The sequence below is a fragment of the Eleutherodactylus coqui genome, chromosome 13 (assembly GCF_035609145.1).
Source record: "Eleutherodactylus coqui strain aEleCoq1 chromosome 13, aEleCoq1.hap1, whole genome shotgun sequence".
In the NCBI taxonomy this organism is placed as follows: Eukaryota; Metazoa; Chordata; class Amphibia; order Anura; family Eleutherodactylidae; genus Eleutherodactylus; species Eleutherodactylus coqui.
The window spans coordinates 105,067,872-105,077,294 of NC_089849.1; the positions used below are offsets into that span (position 1 = coordinate 105,067,872).

The following is a 9,423-nucleotide window of genomic DNA, read 5'->3' on the forward strand; positions in this document are numbered from 1 at the left end:
ATATTTAGCTCCGTGGCTCAGCGGCAAGGCGTTACAACAGGTTACTAGAGCCTCCATGCCCCCTGTATCACATCTTGTATCCAAGCTAGAGGTGATACAACATGCTACTAGAGCCTCCATGCCCACCTGTATCACATCTTGTATCCAAGCTAGAGGTGGTACAAGAGCATACTAGAGCCTCCATGTCCGCCTGTATCACATCTTGTATCTAAGCTAGAGGTGGTACAACAGGCTACTAGAGCCTTCATGTCCGCCTGTATGACATCTTGTATCTAAGCTACAAGTGGTACAACAGGGTACCAGAGCTTTCATGTCCGCCTGTATCACATCTTGTATCTAAGCTAGAGGTGGTACAACAGGCTACTAGAGCCTTCATGTCCGCCTGTATGACATCTTGTATCTAAGCTACAAGTGGTACAACAGGGTACTAGAGCCTTCATGTCCGCCTGTATCACATCTTGTATCTAAGCTAGAGGTGGTACAACAGGGTACTAGAGCCTCCCTACAAGGGTCAGTTCTCAGCAATAAACTATTGTTTTGCTCTGATATTATAATCACCTCCTTATATAAGGTTACAATCACACAGAAAGCTTCCATCCATCCGACAACTTCTAGGGGAGCGATGGGTTTTGGCAATGAGTGTATATATAGACTCATTTACATGATGCACTCGTGCATGTGTTTCTGCCACCATGACACAGAATATGTATTACATGCACACATCACCCACCACATCCATATCTGGTTATGCCCCGCCCCTCACAGGAAGCGCCTCCCTCCCGTTTCTCCTCCGGGGTGTCCACTGAGGTCACACGCGCCTGCGGGCTGCGCTGATATTTAGCTCCGTGGCTCAGCGGCAAGGCGTCCGTTCCTTCACCTCCCGACCGCGGGTTCGATGCTTCCGGCGGCTCAGCTTTTAATGCCCGCTGTGGACAGCACTCTGTAGCTCCTCCGTGCAGGATTATAACCCCCAGTCTGCAGGACGCTTCTGTACATTATAGTCCCCTTCCCCAACATCCGCTGCAGACCGATCCTGCACATCACAGCCCCCTGCTGTACATTGTATGTCCCACCAAGAGCCCGCCCACATCGTCGCACAAGGAGGCGCGGTGGCCAAGTGGTAAGGCGTCGGTCTCGTAAACCGAAGATCGCGGGTTCGAACCCCGTCCGTGCCTAAGCAATAGGGTGACATTTTATATGGTAGTCGCCTAAGGGAAACCGGACAAATCAGCGACCGATCACGTGTGATATCACCGCCAACCCCCTCCACCCGCAACCTGTGGTATCCCCACTGTTTATTTTACTACTGAACAATAAACAGTGGGGGATACCACAGATGTCTAACTTGACAGCCCCTACATCACTACAGATATGCAGTGTTCAGCATATCTCCCAGCGCATATCTCACTATATACCCTCCACTGAACATCTCACTATACTCCTCTACCGCTCAGCACATATCTCACTATATACCCCCCAATACCCAGTACATATCTCACTATATATGCCCCACCCTCCAGCGCATATCTCACTATATAGGTACTACCCAGTGCATATCTTACTATATAGCCACAGCCCAGCACATATCTCATTGTATACACACAGTCCAGCGCATATCTCACTATTCCACCCCAACGCCCAGCACATATCTATAGACCCCCCCCCCACCGCCCAGTGCATTTCTCACTTTACCATCCCACTGCCCAGCGCATATATCTTACTATACCACCCCACTGCTCAGCGCGTATCTCACCATTTCTCAATATACCACCCACCGCCAAGCACATATATCATTAAATACCACCTAGCGCATATCTCACTATATACCCACTTCCGCCCATGCACATCTCTGTATGAGTATACCCCCACCGCCCAGCGCATATCTCACTGTATACGCACCACCCAGCGAATACCTCACTATATATCACGCCATCGCCCAGTGCATTTCCCACAGTACCCCTCACTGCCCTGTGTATATCTCACTATATACCCTTCACCACCCAAGCACATATCTCACTATATGTATACCCCCACTGCATATATCACTATAACACCCAGTGCATATCTCACTATATAGGCACTGCCCAGTACATGTCTCACTATATACCCCCCACCGCATATTTCATTTTATATCCTTTTGCCCATCGCATATCTCACTATATACTCCCCACCGCCCAGTTGATTTCTCAATATACCACCCCACCACCTAGTGCATATCTCACTATGTACTCCCAACCACCCAGCATATATATGACTGTATACCGTCCAGCGCATATCTCTCTATACCACCAAGTGCATATCTCACTATATACCCCCCCCCCCCAACTGCCCAAGCACATATCTCACTATACGCACACCCTCGCCGCCCAGCGCATATCTCACTATATACGCACCACCCAGCACATATCTCACTATATACCACGCCATCACCCAGTGCATTTCTCACAGTACCACGCCATTGCTCAGTGCCGATCTCATTATATACCCTACCGTTCAGCACATAGCTCACTATACCGCTCTGCGCTTGTCTGAGTATATACACACACCACTGCCCAAGCCCATATCTCACTATACGTATACCCTCACCACCCAGCGCATATTTCACTATATACCACGCCACCGCCCAGTGCATTTCTCACTATACCACGCCACTACCCAGCACTTATCTCACTAAATACCCCCCACCGCCCAGCACATATTTCAATATATATATGCACTTTCCAGCGCCTATCTCACTATATAACAGTTTGCTGAAACTATTCAGTCCTCCCTATCGCCCATCTCTCGCCTCCCCTGCCCTAACCTGGCAGCCGAATACTACCACACCACCCTCAGCCGTGCCCTGGATGAAGTGGCACCGCCCGTGACGCGAGCTGTCAAACGCAGACCACGGCAACCCTGGCTCACGTCCCAAACGCGCTTCATCCGGCGGTGCTCTAGGTGCGCCGAGCGGCTGTGGAGAAAGTCAAAGCTGCCAGCAGACTTCCTCCACTTCAAATTCATGCTTAAAATGTATAACCTAGCCCTTCACCATGCCAAACAAGTCTATTTCACCTCCCTTGTCTCCTCACTATCCCACAACCCCAAACAACTCTTTGAGACCTTTCACTCCCTCCTCAGCCCCAAGGAACAGGCCCCTGCGACAGACCTGACTGCTGGAGAACTAGCTGCCTATTTCAAAGAAAAAAATCGACCACATTCGAAAAGAAATCTCTGAAAGCTGCATGGTTAGCCCTGATCCCAGCTCCATCAGCACTGCACCCAGCACCTACTCACTATCTACGCTAGAACCAACGACAGAGGAAGAAGTCTCCAGGCTCCTTTCCACTGCCCGCCCTACCACCTGCGCCAGCGACCCTCTCCCCTCTCACCTCCTCCGCTCCCTTTCCCCAGCTCTCATTACTCACCTTACCACAATCTGCAACCTCTCCCTAACCTCTGGCACTTTTCCCTCCTCATTCAAACACTCCATTATATCCCCTCTGCTTAAAAAACCAACTCTGGACCCGACTAATGCTGCTAACTACCGACCCGTCTCAAACCTCCCCTTTATCTCCAAATTACTGGAACGCCTGGTCTACTCTCGGCTTACTCGCTTTCTCTCTGACAACTCACTCCTCGACCCCCTCCAGTCTGGTTTCCGCTCTCTACACTCGACCGAAACTGCCCTTACAAAAGTAACAAATGACCTGATGACTGCAAAGTCGAGAGGTGATTACTCTCTACTAATCCTCCTTGACCTGTCTGCTGCATTTGACACTGTCGACCATAATCTCCTTCTCACTATGCTCCACTCTATTGGTCTAAAGGATACTGCTCTCTCCTGGTTCTCCTCCTACCTCTCTGACCGCTCTTTCAGTGTTTCCTTTGCTGGTTCTATCTCTGCTCCACTTCCTCTCGCTGTCGGGGTACCCCAGGGCTCGGTCCTTGGTCCCCTTCTTTTCTCTATCTATACTGCCCCAATTGGACAAACAATCCACAGATTCGGCCTCCAATACCATCTCTATGCTGACGACACCCAACTATACACCTCCTCTCGTGAGATCTCTGGACCATTCCTCCAAAATATCACCGACTGTCTGTCCGCTGTCTCTAACACTATGTCCTCCCTTTTTCTCAAACTAAACCTCTCTAAAACTGACCTCCTTGTCTTTCCACCTTCTAACCGACCTCCCCTCAACATCTCCATTCCAGTGTCTGGCACCATCATAACCCCCCGACGGCATGCCCGATGCCTTGGGGTCACACTGGACTCTGACCTCTCCTTTACCCCCCATATCCAATCTCTGGCCCAAACATGCCACATGCACCTCAGAAATATCGCTAAAATACGTCCGTTCCTAACCACGGACACGCTAAAGACGCTCGTGGTTGCGCTCATCCACTCCCGGCTTGACTACTGCAACTCGCTACTCATTGGCCTCCCCCGCACTAGACTCGCTCCGCTCCAATCCATACTAAATGCAGCAGCTAGACTCATTTTTCTATCCAGTCGTTATTCAGACGCCTCTGCATTATGCCAGTCGCTGCATTGGCTGCCCATCCACTGCAGAACTAAATTTAAACTCCTCTGCCTCACTCACAAAGCTCTGCATGGCGCTGCGCCACCATACATCACCTCCCTCCTGTCAGTACACCACCCAGCCCGCTCACTCCGATCGGCTAACACCCTCAGACTAAACACCCCTGTAATACGAACCTCTCATGCTCGCCTACAGGACTTCACCAGAGCAGCACCCATCCTCTGGAACGCTCTACCCCAAGGCATCCGGACAATTCCCGATGCACGAAATTTCAGACATGCCTTAAAAACGCACCTCTTCAGGGAAGCATACCAAATCTCCTGACCTAGTCCCTCGCCCCTCCCTATGGTGCTCCACCCTGTTTGACTTCTGATAAATGATCTGTACATAAAATTTCCTATTGCCTATGTTCCCCAACCCCTGCACCTCCTGTACCACCCTCAACCCATCTGTGTCTAACCCAATGTACCTTATATTGTAATTGTTGTATTGTTTTGCATTTATCCATGCCTGAAAGCGCTGCGGAATAAGTTGGCGCTATACAAATAAAGATTATTATTATATACTCACCGCCAAGCACATATCTCACTATATACCACCCACGGCCAAGTGCATTTCTCAGTATACCATCCCATCTCCAAGCACATATCTCACTATACCACCTCACTGCATATCTCACTGTATCATCCCACTGCTCAGCACATATCTCACTCTATACTCCTCACCACCCAGTACATATCTCACTATTGCACCCCACTGCTCAGCACATATCTCAATCTCACTATATACCCCCCACCACCTAGTGCATTTCTCACTTTACCATCCCAACACCCAGCGCATATCTCATTATACCACCCCACTGCTCACCGCATATCTCACTTTATAACCCCCCCCCCCCCGCACACCGACCGCATAACTCACTATACCGCCCTGCTGCACAGCACAGATCACACTACAACCCCCCAATGCCCAACACATAACACATTATGAACTGCACTGTCAAGCACATATCTCGTTATACCACCCCACTACCCAGCACATATCTCACTATATACCCCTCACTACCCAGTGGATTTCTCAATATACCACCCTACCACCCAGTGCATATCTCACTATATGTATACCTTCAGCACCCAGCGCATATCTCATTATATACGCACTACCGCCCAGTGAATTTCTCACATTACTACGCCATTGCCCAGCGCCCACCTCACTATATCGCTCTGCGCATATCTCACTAAACCACCCAGTGCATATCTCACTATATACCCCCCCCCCCGACCGTCCAAGCCCATATCTCACTATACGTATACCCTCGCCGCCCAGTGCATATCTCACTATATACGCACCACCCAGCGCATATTATGTAACCAATGTCCAGTGCACATCTTACTATATGCATATCTCACTCTACATGCACCACACTGCTCGGTCCTCCACACCTGTGTTTGTTAAAGGCTGCAGTCCCATCCAGTTTATGGGACGTCACCGGCAATGCAGCCAATAACAGAGCTCAGCGATCGATCGCTTACCGTAGATAGCCTGTAAACATGATGTCAGATGGGAGACCCGAAGCAGCTGGCCGGAACACAATGGTGAGAGGTGAGTATATGTCGATTTGTTATGTTAGCGACTGCAGAAGGGGTTTTACTGAGAAGCTACAGTACGAACAACCCCTTTAACCATCACTGCCCAGTGTGTAACTGGCTGTATCATCCAACTGTCTAGCACAGGGGTTCTCAACTACTTTTAGTAACAGTCCACTTATCGTGGTCTGCCATCAGCCAAAAGTTCAAGCGGTACAATAAAGTAAAGATGTGGTTTTCTTAACTTTTATTAACCCTTTCTCAGGAAGAATGGGAACAAACAACAAATGCAAAAACAATGGCTGTTTACCTACTACATAAATAACATGCTAACTGTTTTATGGAACGGTATGATTGTGGCAGTTTAGAACACCATAAAACACTAAAAAAATCATTTATTTTTGCCATATTCTGAGACCCATAACTTTATTATTTTTCTAACAACGAAGTTATGGGAAAGTTTTTGTTTTTCTGTGGAATTAAGTTAATGTGTTTATGGGAACCATTTATGTGGCCCTACTTGGTACCAGTGCCCCCTGCTCTTTGGCCCCACTTGGTACCATTGCCCCCTGCTCTTTGGCCCCACTTGGTACCAGTGCCCCCTGCTCTTTGGCCCCACTCGGTACCAGTGCCCCCTGCTCTTTGGCCCCACTTGGTATCAGTAACCTTTGCTTTGTGACCCAAGTTGGTACCAGTGACCCCTGCTCTGTGGCCCCCTCTTGCAATAGTATACCTAAACTTTCAGATATTACATTACATTCATCTTGAACACACTCGGTGTATAGCTGAATGCAGCGCGCTCTATGCTGAGCACCTGACTCCTTCCTCATCCCTCGCACACACTGGGAAGAAGTCAGGTGCTCAGCATAGAGCGCTCTGTGTCTGGCTCTATAACAGGTCAGCTAAAGAAAATAATGGACTATCCAGTAGTTTGCTGATCTCCTCCTGTTTTGGAGAGCAGGGCTGCGGTCGGCTAGTGGCTGAGGTTTGCCAGTTGAATAGCTCAATTTAAGGACCAGGGATTTGATCCATGTGGTGGTTTTACAGCCCTATTTTTTATTCTTCAGTTACCAAAATTATTTATAGTTGTTTATTTTAGCGAATCTATGTTAATTTAAAAAGTAAAGTATAGATCTGGGTTCCTCATTTGTTTCAGATGTTTTGAGATATATAACTTGTGTAGTTTTTGATTGGAGGGGGCATATGGTGACAGGTAAGTTTGGCGTCGGCAGCGGGTATATCCTTTTTTATATTATATAGATTTTTTTTAAATGGTATTTTGCAATTCTTTTTTACTTTGTTTTGTAACTTTTTTTTAACATCTATGTCCCTCATAATGACTTATGTGGGTCATTCACATCGTCTTTTTTTCTTTTAAATTCTACACTTTTGCATTGTAGCTGGGGCATCCACAGTAGCAACATCCATAGGAGCCCCAGTTACGAGGGGAAACATTCCCCTGTAGTAACAGTAGTCACTAACAGAGCTGATCTGGGTCTGCAAGAGAGAAGGCAGAAGCAGTTAATACCGCTTCTGCCTTCTCCTCCTGGTCCTCAGCTATGACTTAAAGCTGATGACCTGACCTGCTCCATTGCAGGAGCTTTAACCCTTTGCAATCCAATTTTGGATTCAGGGTTTCCTAGGGGGCTTTCTCTTTCTGCCATTAGACACTGGCACCGTCTGCTGGCTAGAGCCAGTACTGCGATATGTGACACGCCGGAGAGGTCCCCGACAACAGAGCGGCCAGTAATATACAGTAAGATTACCCTGCCGGATGTCTTCCGACATCGGAGCTATACAGCCTTCAATCAGAACGTCTTTAGACATCAGACAGTGGATTGGAAAGGGTTAATTGCACAGCATTTTTTTTTTTATACCGTGATTAATCCCTTCCAACTCCAGGACGTACATTTACGTCCTGGAGCGTCAGGGTATGTATGCAGAAAGGTCGCCGGGCGACCTCTCTGCATAGAGTGCGGGGGTCAGCTGTTTACTACAGCTGACACCAGCAGGCAATAGCCACGATCGGCCGTTCGCGGCTATTAACCCTTTAAATGCCGCTGTCAATTCTGACAGCGGCATTTAAAGCCCCCAAACGCTGTTCAGGGGTCCAGTACGGCCCCCCAAGGTGAGATTGAGGGGGCCGTGAAAGGCCCCAGAGCTGCCTTGAGAGACTGCCTATGAAGCCATCCCCGTGGGGTGGCTTGATAGGCTGCCTGTCAGAATGCAGTATGACTTAATGCTATAGCATTACGTCATACTGCAGGAGTGATCAAAGCATCGCATGTTGTAGTCCCCCAGGGGGGCTTAAGAGTAAAGTAAAAAAAAAAGAGCAATAAAGTTTCTTTAATTTAAAAAAAAAGTTATAAAAAAGTTTAAATCGCCCCCTTTTGCCATATCTATAATTAAAAAGTCTAAATAATAAAATAAAAATACATATTTGGTATCGCCGCGTCCGTAAAAGTCCAATCTATCAAAGTAGCACATTATTTACCTCGCACGGTGAACTTCGTCCGAAAAAAAAAAAAAAGAACGCCAGAAATGCACTCAGTCTCCCAGAAAAAATGCAATAAAAAGTGATTAAAAAGTCGTATGTATTCCGACTTAGTACGAATTGAAAAAACAGGACATCCCGCAAAAAATGAACCATCGCTGAACTATGTTGACGGAAAAATAAAAAGTTATTGCGCGCACAAGATGACCACAGAAAAATTTTTTTGTTGCCGTTTGTGCACCGTAGAAACATGACGCACTGAAAGATGGCGGAATGTCGTTTTTTTTTTTTCATTTTACTCCACTAAGAATTTTTTAAAAGTTTTTTAGTACATTATGTGGTACATTAAGTAGCACCATTGAAAAATACAACTCGTCTTGCAAAAAACAAGCCCTCCTACAGCGATGTCAATGGATAAATAAAGGAGTTATGATTTTTTTAAGGGGGGGTGGGGTGGGAGGAAAAAACGAAAATGGAAAAAAAAGGGCCGCATCATGAATGGGTTAAAGCCCATTACCAAATGCTCTAAATGTACATCGCTTGGTCCTTATCGGGTATTAGTGAAAGGAATAGGACTCCATTTTCCCTGACCGGTCTTATACTATGCTCCTTTCATTTTGTGTGATATAGTCTGTGTCAAGGTTTTGTACTTTTTCTTTAACAAGATTTGCTCAAATGCACTGAAGAATAAAAAAAAAACCCCTTGATGATTAGAACATTCCAAGGTCCTAGATTGAATGGCTTGGGTCATTGCGCCATGTTCTCCTATTTCTCTTTAAACAACTTATTGTTTATAATTACTGTACTTTTGTGTTCCAAG

The 9,423-nt window shown here is 47.2% G+C and overlaps 1 non-coding gene across 1 annotated transcript; it reads left to right on the forward strand.

The window, feature by feature from the left end:
* Positions 1 to 1,103: 1,103 nt before the first annotated feature.
* TRNAT-CGU (transfer RNA threonine (anticodon CGU)) lies at positions 1,104 to 1,175 on the forward strand. Its single transcript has one exon. It is a non-coding gene; the product is annotated as a tRNA-Thr (tRNA).
* Positions 1,176 to 9,423: the final 8,248 nt, after the last annotated feature.